The sequence below is a fragment of the Lissotriton vulgaris genome, chromosome 3_1 (assembly GCF_964263255.1).
Source record: "Lissotriton vulgaris chromosome 3_1, aLisVul1.2, whole genome shotgun sequence".
Lineage (NCBI taxonomy): Eukaryota > Metazoa > Chordata > Amphibia > Caudata > Salamandridae > Lissotriton > Lissotriton vulgaris.
Window position 1 is genome coordinate 834,537,548 of NC_141689.1, and position 10,931 is coordinate 834,548,478.

The following is a 10,931-nucleotide window of genomic DNA, read 5'->3' on the forward strand; positions in this document are numbered from 1 at the left end:
TCTAAGGTTTTTTGGATGACCAGTAGAGCCGCTGTTTGTGGTATGTTTGTGTAAAGCGACTCCACGTCCATTGTGCATAGGGTATGAATTGTTGGGTCAAAAGGGTGATGTTCCACTAAGTTGATCATCTGCATACTGTCCCTTACGTAGCAGATAGTGGACAGTACAAATTCTTTTATGAAAAAATCAACATAAGAGCCCATGGGCTCTAAAATTGATCCACAGGCAGATACTATGGGTCTACCTGGGGGACTGTTGATGCTCTTGTGAACTTTTGGAAGAGTATAGATAACTGGCTGGTGAGGGCTTTTTACATTAAGAAATAGGTGTTCTTTCTTGCTCAAGAACCCCTGGGAAACTGCATCCGTGGTGATCTTTAGTATTGTTTCTTGTATATTTTTGGTAGGGTTACCTGGTAGCCTCTGATAGTGATCTGTGTTCCCTAGCTGCCGTAAAATCTCCAGTTTGTAGGCATCGACATCTTGGAGGACAATTCCTCCGCCCTTGTCGGCACTTTTGATGACAAGAAGAGAATTGTTCTTTAGTGATTTAATGGCGTCTTTTTCTGCCCTTGATATGTTATAAGGCACATACAGTTTTTTGTTTTCAATGGCACAAAGGTCTTTATGTACCAGTTTTTCAAAAGTTCTAACCTCTGCAGGGATCATGCTCGCAGATGGAAGGAATGTGGAGGGTGGTCGGAATGGGGTGTTGACATTGGTGGCGGGGGGAGGGTGTAATTGGAAAAAGGCTTTCAAACGAACTAGTCTGAAAAACCTGAGAAGTTCAGTTTGTAACTCCATAAAGTCAGGGCGAATGGTGGGTACAAAGGAAAGACCTTTCTTTAGTAAGGCTGTCTCGGTGTCCTGCAATAGATGGCTGGATAGATTGAAAATTGGTATTAATTCGGATGTACTTGTGGTGGAGGATGGGGAACTCGTGGTGCCAGTGTGGCTTACCACTGATAAAAATTGTTCCTGGTCTTGCGTTCCCCCGGGGGGTTGACCCATCTTTGCGGTTTCTTGACCCTGCCTCTTTGGGGAGTGTTGGGTTGGCCTCTTGATAAAAAATTAGTTTGGGCTCCGCCACCACGTCTTGAATTGCTGCCCCCTTCTCCCGGATCTGAATTGTCGGACGATTCCTCTGAGGTCTCAGAGAAGCCAACTATGTTTTGGCGCCTATTATACCTGCCCCAGGGTCTGCTATTAGGATTGAATTGGGGTCTATTGACATAGAAGTCTTTTTGAAGGTAGGGGTAAGGGTTTTCAACGTTATAGTTTTTGATATCCTTCTTTATTTTGTTGGACTTTTTATTCTGCTCAATGCGGTGAAATTCTGCCACCGTCTTTTCTACCTGCTCTAGTAGTTTTTTGCAGTCTGGGGTGGGGTCAGAGTCATTGATTTGTTTCAGTAGGTCACTGATTTTGGTTTCTAGCGTTTTGAGGGTCTCTGAGGCTATATCAATACCTAGCGCTAACCAATGTCTGGAACATGTGGTACCTATGTAGCTAAAATTAGAGATGTATTTGGGGTTGTCTGTGAAAATCCCCGGGATATTACGAACCTGTAGACCTAATGGAATTACATCCGCTTTAAGATAATCTGTCAGCATAAGAACCATAAGTTGTAGTCGTACTTGCTTCTTTTTTAGTTTTTCCAATTGCTCAGGTAAAGAAGAGTTGGTGACTGTTGGTACATCAGGGGTATGCACTCTATTGCGTGAAGGTACGCTTTTTATGTGGCCAGGGTGGGGAGCTGAAAAGATTACCTTTTGGATTGCAAGGTAGTGTAACACCGAAATAACGGGTCTTGCAATTGGTCAGTCAGGGACATCTGATCCTATGCGTTTATCTTGCTATGAAGTAAATAAGGTTTAAATTAGTTAAGGTATTCTAGTGACTTCAGGGAATCCAAAAGGTAATCTTTTCAGCTCCCCACCCTGGCCACATAAAAAGCGTACCTTCACGCAATAGAGTGCATTCAGTAATATTAAATGTTTATTTCAGATTGGGCTTCACCCATATATCAATCCCGGCGCCCATACAGAATCCCCAACCCAACCGCATCTTAAGAAACGGTTCACCTACTAAGGTAAATAGGCCCATCCAAAAATATGTTCCCTTTCGCCCTCTGGTTAGGACGGTTTTTAATACCATTTATTGCCAACAGAACGAATCGCGTGGGTGACCCAAAAAGGACCTTCCCATCTGAAGCTAATCCTACTTCAAGCCACCAACTAGGTAGGCCCCCCCGCTAACAAGCACCATGAGCCCCCATAATTCGCCCAAAAACACTGCAATTTTTCACCGCCACAAGCCTCACCATTCTCACGGCTTACCTATAGTTCCCAAAATCACCTTCACTCACAAGTCCATTGAGTACCCACCACCAATACTCCACATCAATATGGATGACCTTTCACAAAAATAAGGAATTGCAAATTGCATGAGTTTTAGAGGCCTTGCACAGAATACTCACGCCTCACGGCAACACCTACCACTGCGTTTCCAAATGCAAAGTCTGTAGTTGCAATGTGAGCTCTGACTATACAAATAATGACTGTGCATATATCTTTGTTTTCTTCCCTTCTACTTCTTCTCAAAAACAGGTGTTGTAAATAACTTTGTTCAGGCAAAACAATTTTTCTTGTCCTGCTGATGATCCCGTGATACCTGAGCTGGGGATCGAAACGTCGACCTTAGAGTAATTCATACATGTACTTCCTCGATACTATTGTTTGTATGAATGACTCCAGGATACACTGCTAATGTATAACTAATATCAGTGACCTGCAAGCTCACTCTGTTTGCCTGATAATTTTCTTCACTTACCTTAACTCTCTTACCTTTCTCCTTGTATGGCACAGGACTGTGCCCCAATTTAACCCTTATTCCTTGGGTTATTTGTTGTATTTTTGAGATCATAAACTTATTGAACCAATAAATATTCCTTGGCCGGCTGGTCAAGGAATCCTGTACTTAATTCAAGGCTATGACGTTTAGGTAAAAGCAAGTATGCTAAACTCGTGTGCAGACAGCTTGATGTGACACAACACACCACCATCCCCTGTATCCCCTTTCCCTCACAACCACAGCCTGCTGCCTGCTGCCTGCTGCAGGTGTTTCCCGGGAAGGCGCACTGCTGGGGAAGTCAAGCTCTCGGCCCCTTGTTATGCTGAACCTGCGGTAGAGGCATTCACACCTCTCCTCGGTCATAGTCATGACAACGGAGGGCACTGCGAGGCTCTAAACTTGCATATCCAATTTCTGTAATTTTTTATTGTAGAAAAATATATATTTACATGGAGCATAGAATATACATGGGTGGAGGAAGAGGGAAAGGAAAAGAAAAGAAAAAACGCCCAGGGGGGAGGGGGATGGGGGGGAGAGATCGCTGCCAGCTTCCATTCTTATTGGGGTTAGTCCGATTGCCAGTCTTCCAAGTTCTGCTTTCCGATGTCATCTGCCGCCCCTTTGTGTTGCTTGGTTGACATACTTGGTCCCACGCCCGGGCGGATAGAGAGGATAGAGAAAGGTCGGGGAAGAAAACAGAAAGGAGCGTTGCAGGTTACATGTTACAGGTTACATTCTTGTTGTACGCACAGAGACCGGTGAGGTGAACCCCTTCGCTGATTGCCTAGCTTCGCCGCCTATGGGGGTTTATGCGATGATAGGTAGTTATCTAGGGAACCCCACATATTCGACTGCCTGTGTGTTTTCGGTGAGTGTATCGCTGTAATGTTGTCAGCCCCGCGTAGGAAGGTGATCCAGTTAAGCCATGCTTTAGGCGTGGCTTTCGCTGTTTCTTTCCAGATACTTAGGACTGTTTTGACTGCCGCAGTCAGCAGTAGGTCAATGAGGTCACGGTCCTCTATAGTCGTGATTGATGGGGATGTGAAACCCAGTACCAGGCTGTGGAAATCTATGTGTATAGTTACCCCTGTGATTTCGTTAATTAGCGTTCCAATTTTGTCCCAGAATTCTCTAACCTTAGAACAGCTGAAGAGTAGGTGTTCCAGGTCTCCCTTCCCCTTGTCACAGTTCCAGCAGGAATCGCTCTCTCGGATCCCCATGGATGCTAGGCGGGCTGGTGTCCAGTATGCCTTATGTACTAGCCAGTATTTGGTCTGGGTTAGAGTTGCCGTTACCTTTTTCCTAGAGGTGGATCTCCTTAGTTCTGCTCTCTCTTCCTCACTTAGCACCCTACCCGCTTTTGTTGCCCAAAAATTCGTGACTTTGTCATTGAGTTTGGTGGATTTGGGGCATAGGGCTTTGTATAGGTGTGCCACTTGGTGTCCTAGTGTGTTGAGGTTGGCGGCGTGTTGTATGAGTGATGGTGTTAGACCGTTAAGGTTTGCCTTCCTTATTGCTACCTTGATCTTCAGGAAGTTGTACAGTTCTATGCTCTGTAGGTTGTGCTCTTCCTTGAGGGTGTCAAATGTTAGGTGCATGCCTTGTTTCTGGAGGTCGTTGGCAATGGAGATTCCATGTCTATACCATGAGTGCGTGTTCAGAGTCTTATCCCTGTACTTAATTGTGGGGTTGTGCCAGATGGACTCGAATTGACTTTTCCTTATGCTAGTTGCCATTAGTTTGTCCACACTAAGGAGCGCTGTTTTTGTGTTCTTTAGGACTGGGTTGTCCTTGATTGCCGGGTGTCGGGTGGCAGTGAGAAGGGTGACTGGGTTCATACCTTTTAGTAGTCCCCGCTCAAGTGTCAGCCATGCGGGGGTGTATTCCGGTCTCGGGTCGAGCCAGTGGAGCCCCTGTCTGGCTATGCACGCTACCTGGAATCTTTTGAAATTGGTAAAGTTAAGGCCTCCCAGGTCTTTTGACAATCTAAGCTTGTGTAGGCTTATTCTGGGCTTTTTCTCCCTCCACAGAAAGTTGTTCAGCATTTTGTCTAGTCTCTTGTGGAAGTCTTCCGTGTTTATTAGTGGCAGCATGCTCAGCATGTAATTAACCATTGGCGTGAGCATCATTTTAATCGCTTCCACTCTCCCCCACCACGTTGTGAATTTGGGAGACCACCCTTCTACTCTGTCCTTAATTTTCTTGAGAGTGGCTTGCTCGTTGTGTTCCAGTGTGGCCCTCAGGTCCCTCTCGAAGAGAAGGCCTAAATATTTTATTGGTTTCTATTGCCATGTTAGGCCGGACGTGCCTAACACCGTTTTTGTTGTGTGGACGCTCAGCGTTTTGCATTCGGATTTGTCCCTGTTCAGTTTGTACCCTGAGACCTGGGCGTATTGTTCTATCTTATCCATCAGTGCTTTGATGGATCTCTCTGGGTCTTCTGTGACTATTAGTACGTCGTCCGCATATGCCGCTAGCTTAAAAGTTTCTTCCTCTACCGGTATTCCTGCTATGTCTTTGTTGGTTCTGATCATGGTTAGTAGTGGTTCTATCGCTAGTAGGAATAGGGCTGGTGATAGCGGGCACCCTTGTCTGGTCCCCCGACCTAGGTGAAGTATTTCTGATGTACCTCCGTTTACTACCACCCGTGCTTGGGGGTCGTTGTAGAGGGCCATTACCATCTTCCTATAGTTGGGTCCTAGCCCAAATTTCCCCATGCATTGGTCTAGGTATGGCCATGACACCCTGTCAAACGCTTTCTCCGCGTCTAAGACTATCATGACTTCTGCGTTGCTGCTTTTGGAGGAATTGTTAATTATGTGGCATAATAGCCTTGTGTTGTCGTGGGACATACAGTTTTTAAGGTAGCCTACTTGGGAGCTGTGTATAAGCTTAGGTAGGTATGCATTGAGTCTGGTTGCTAGTATTTTTGCGCAGATTTTACAATCTACGTTTATGAGTGAGATTGGTCTAAAATTCTTTGCCTGGTTTGTTTCCTTTCCTTCCTTTGGTATTACTATTATGTTTGCTTCCGCCATTGACTGTGTCATGCGTCCATTCTGGACACACTTCGTGAAGACTTCTTGCATGGTTGGTTTGAGAATGTGCAAGTATTGTTTGTAAAATCCGGCCGTGAAGCCGTCTGGCCCTGGTGCCTTGTTGTCTTTCAGGCTTGCCGTGGCTCTCCCTATTTCATCCTCTGCTATGGTTAGCTCGAGGATGTCTCGTTCCTTGTCTGATAGCATTGGTGTAGATATGCTACCTAGTAGTTCTTTGCCCCCATCATCTTTTAGTGTTTCGTCTCTCGTATATAGTCCCTCGTAAAAGTCTCTGAAGACTTCCAAAAGGTCTTTGTTTGCAGTCTGTGACTTGTTCTGACTGTCTTTAATGGCCACTATCGAGTGCTGTTTCTTTTTCCCCTTAAGGTAGGATGCTAAGTTTTTCCCTGCTTTGTTTGCGGTGCACAGGTTAATAGATTTGTATTTATTAATCCAGGTCCCTGCTCTCTCACTCAGTATTCTGTTGAGTTCGTAATTCTGTTTAGTTAGGCAAGTGAGGGTGTTCTTATCTTCTAGGTTGGCTATGTGGCCCTTCTCTAGGTTTTTAATTTCTTTTTCTAGGTCTGCAATTTTTTTGTTTCTTTCTTTGTTCAGTCTGCCCTTAATTGTCATAACGGTCCCCCTGATGGTGGCTTTTAAAGCGTGCCATAGCAGTTCTCTGTCTGTCTCTGGGGTGTCGTTTATTGTTATGTACTCTTTTATTGCCGCTTCTATCTCTGCTTTCGCAGAGATGTTGGTGAGCAGGTTGTCATCAAAACGCCATCTTCGAGTTGGCTTTTCGTTGTGCTTCCCTGATAGGGTTAGGCTTATATGCAAGTGATCCGAAATTGTCCGAGGCCCAATTTCCGTGTGGTCTATGAGGTGGGTGTGTGTTTCAGACATGAGGATGTAATCTATTCGGCTGTAGGAGTTGTGTGGGTTGGAGTAGAAGGTATATTCTCTAGCGTCTGGGTTACTTAGGCGCCAAGGGTCCTTTAGGCTGAGTTTGGAGCACAGGTTCCTCAGGATGTTGCCTCTGTGTGTAGCTTGGCTCGGTCTGTGTGGGTGCTTGTCAATCGCTGGGTCTAGGACCTGGTTCATATCGCCGGCGACGACAAGAAGGTCATCTAGTGGTAGGGTGTGCAGTTGTGCTCCCACTCCATCCCAGAAGGGTCTATCGTCAGTGTTTGGGCCATATATGTTGGCCACGTGGATTGTTTCCCCTCGCTCTTCTTAGGCTAGTCACAAGAGTTCTTCCCTGGGTGTCTGCCTGTGAGTCCACCACTGTTAGCTTGGAGTTCTTGCTGGTTATTGTCACCACCCCATTTTTCTTGTTCTGTGCTGGTGACCCTATAACATCGCCTATCCAGCTGGCTCTGAGGCGCTTTATGTCCTCGGCTTCTAGTCTTGTCTCATGGAGTACATATATATCGCCCTTAAGCTTCCTGAGGTGTTCTAGCACTTTCCTCCTTTTCACCGGACTATTGAGACCTTTGACGTTCAGGGATACTATCTTAATGTTTGTTGAGAGGTTTGTCTGGTTGTTGTGTGTCATTTGTGTGGCTCTGCATTTTGTGGTCTGTGTGGCCTTGCTCTGTGTGGATTGCTGTGGCCCCCTCTTACTGGTCTTTGGGTTATTTGTGGGTGCCTGTGCTTACGCCTGCGCTTGTTGCTCCTAGATGTAGATGTGGAAGTTGTAGAGAAAGAGTAGTAGAAGAGATAGTGAAAGAAAGTAACCCCATGTATGTCCTCCCCGCTCCCCCCTCCCCCCTCCCTCCCCAGCCTCCCCTGCCATCCCCTCCCCTCCCACCCCCCTCCCTCCCTCCCTTACTTGCTGAGTGGGTGTGCGACGACAAAGTTCCTTTGCACCGCATCGTCCCTGAGGTAGAGTTTGTGTTCTTTATTTGGTAGAGACTTGAAATTGGAAAAATGCACAGTCGGTCTCAGTCGTTCTCGTTAGGTCCATTGTTCCATTTGGTTTCAGACTTTTCTTTCGCAGTCCTTCACAGTGCTGAGGTAGGTTTGAACGAGCTCGTAAGCGTGGTTTTGCTACCAGTTCTGGGCTCCGCCAACCTGCTCGCTTGTCTGAGTTGAGGTAGATTTACCAGGCATGTGAGGCTAGTCCATTCTCCTGGTGGTCAAGGTTCATTTTTGTTAGACCTGGCACCTTGGCGTGAGTCTCCCTTCCACTTTTTGCTGATGTGCCTCCGATGTTTTGCTGGTTTTCCGATACTCAGGGCACTGCGCCACGGCTGACCCGTGCCGCAGTGCAAGTGCTCCCTACTGTAAATTGTACATACGATTGGTATCCATGATTGGTGCATTGGATTTACTGTTAGTCCCTAGTAAAGCGCACGAGAGAGTGCCGGGGCTTGTAGATGCCAATACTGCTGGTGGGCCTGCAGCGCTGGTTGCGCCACCCACCGAAGCAGCCGTAAAGATGTGTCTGGGAACTGCGACCGCAGAACCCGCGGGCGGTCTCGTACTGTTGCGCTAGCTGGGCAAGTGTCCCCACTTGCCAGCACCGACCCTTCCCTTGACTACATATTAGTCACCCCTATGGTAGGCCTGCGGGCAGGGTGCGTTGTAGGTGCAAGGTAGGACAAGCCCTGATGTGCGTGGCATGTCCTAGTAGTGACTTACAACGAAGACCGTATTTCACTACTGAAGGCTACCTGCTCCATTAGGCCAGACTGAGCTGCGAGGGTTGGTTACACCCTATAATCCCCGCAGGCTCAAGGAGCATGGTAGTGAGTCATGTTTAGTATGCCTGAACTCGGGATAATGAGATATTTCTTGTAGGCAAGTTTATTTCAGTATCCGGGGTTTGCAAATGCTACTTTTAGAAAGTTAGCATTTGCTTGCTTAACCATTTCAGCCGCCTCTGCTGGTGTGTATCTGACTGTCTGGGATGTGTGAGTGACAGGGCTGGAGGGATGACGGGTGGTGAATGCGCAGATTACACCTTAGTGGGAGGTAGGAGTGCCTCTTGACTCGAGCTGTCACTGTGCTCGACCTCCACAATGCTGGCTCCACCCTCCTGGGGAGCGGCGGATGACTCTGCCGGCACCTGGCCCAAGAAGGGCGAAGCCCCCATCAACAAGGTACTCTGGCCACTCCTGTCCGGACAATGCTGGCTCCACCTCCTGTGGGGCGTCTGATGCGCCTGCCCCTCACACTGAAAGCAGAAGTCGGAGTACACCCGCGGGGGTACTCCAGAACTGAGAGTGGCTAGGCAAAGGCCCCCCTGGCCTGCGAGAACAAAAGAATTGGCCTATAAAAGAAGGAGCCCTGCTCCTTGAAAATTAGATCCGGTTTGGGCCACAGAAAGACTCTGCCCTACGAGAAGGACCGTGAGAGACAAGGAAGGGTGCCGACTCTTGCCTGTGTCTGGTGCCTTGCTGCTGAAGGAGAGGAAGACAATAAGACTACGAAAAGACTGTTGTGCTACTTGTGCCAAACTCTGCAAAGAGATCTCCAAGGGCTTGCAACTGAACTTGCCCCCTGACCAGCGTCCCAGGACCAGTGGACGCTACCCCCTTGGAAAGCGACTGCGGGTGCTGACCATCGCCGCAGCACTGACGGAGGAATCTCCTCTAAGGCATCAACCTCCTCCCGACCACCGTGACCGGGGCCCAAAGCAACAGCAGAAGCAAAGTAAGGACCAGCCGCCGCTGGCCCGAACACCGTGACCGCAACTGCACCGGGAGCCCGAGAGCAAAGCAAAGGAGGACCCGTCCGGTCCAAGCTCTAGAGGGGACGGCATAGCGAGCCGCCACTCACCTGCAAAGACGGACAGTTGCCCTACGAGACTCCGCAAGGTCGGTAAGCCTGCCCGACAGCCCAGATGTGAGCCCACAGCTGCACCGACATTTGGCTGGGTACGTCCTGCACTTGGGGACCGTACTGCCACTTGTCACCACCGCACAGCCGCCGCCTCCAGGGTCGGAGCGGACGACGAGGAAAGGACCCTGCCGCCACAGAACACCGCTGCCCCGGACGACCAGTGACCTGCTCGGCCGAAGAGCCGCAACGATCAGCGACCCCGGGAAGGCAACGCGACGTGGGACAGATCCCTTGGAAGCCGCCGGCTCCGCAAGAACATTGAGTAACCCCGGCCTACGGGCCTCAAGAGAACTGCAATAAGAACTGTGGTAACCCGAATTAAGTAACTTGCAACCGTCTTCATAAAGTTATTGACTGTATTCATAAGCCTGCTTAAAATCTATATAAAGATATATATTTTTACAAGAATACAGTCTGGTCTCGTTGTGTGGTGGGTTGGTTGTAAAGGTGTACTGTTGCAGGTGTTTAACCCTATATGCCCCAAAGATTAGCCTACGACTGCTTAAGCCACACTACCTAGAGGGTAAGCAGAGGTTGTCTGGAAGGTAACCCTCAGCCCTGACGAGGAAGAGAGAGTCCCTGCTTGTCGCTAGTGTTACACTGCGCCAACTAGAGCCTCCCCCTTCCTACATTGGACGCAGCGGTGAGGATTTCGAATTTACACTTGCGATAGTTATACCTGAGCTTCTGACCACTACACAAGGATTACGGTACAGTTACTAAACCACAGACTTTGCTTTTTGAAAGAAGATTCCGCGTGCAGAAACCATGCCGGGCACAAAGAGCCTGGATGGAGCGGAGTCCACGACCTCTGAGGTGTTGGAGGTGGAGTGGGACGCCGCAAAGCTGGATAAGTACACCAGAGTTGAACTGAAGTTTTTCTGTAGGAAACTCAAAGTTCCGCACGCTGGCTGCAAAAACAAGCCGGAGCTCTACAAGGCCCTGAAAGCCTGGGTGGAGTCCAGAAAGACCCCGGAGGAGCAAGACGTCCTCGCCGAGCAGAATGCAACGACGGAGCAGAATGCACCTGGGGATCTGATCGATCTCGAGAGGCAAGACAGCGAGCACAGCTTTGGTAAAGGCCTGTCGCCAGAGGAGCTGGCGGACAGGAAGGAAACCCGGAATCACGAGAGAAAATTGGCAGAATTGAAAATCCAGCTGGAGCTGGAAACCAAAAGAATGGCGCTGGAAGAGC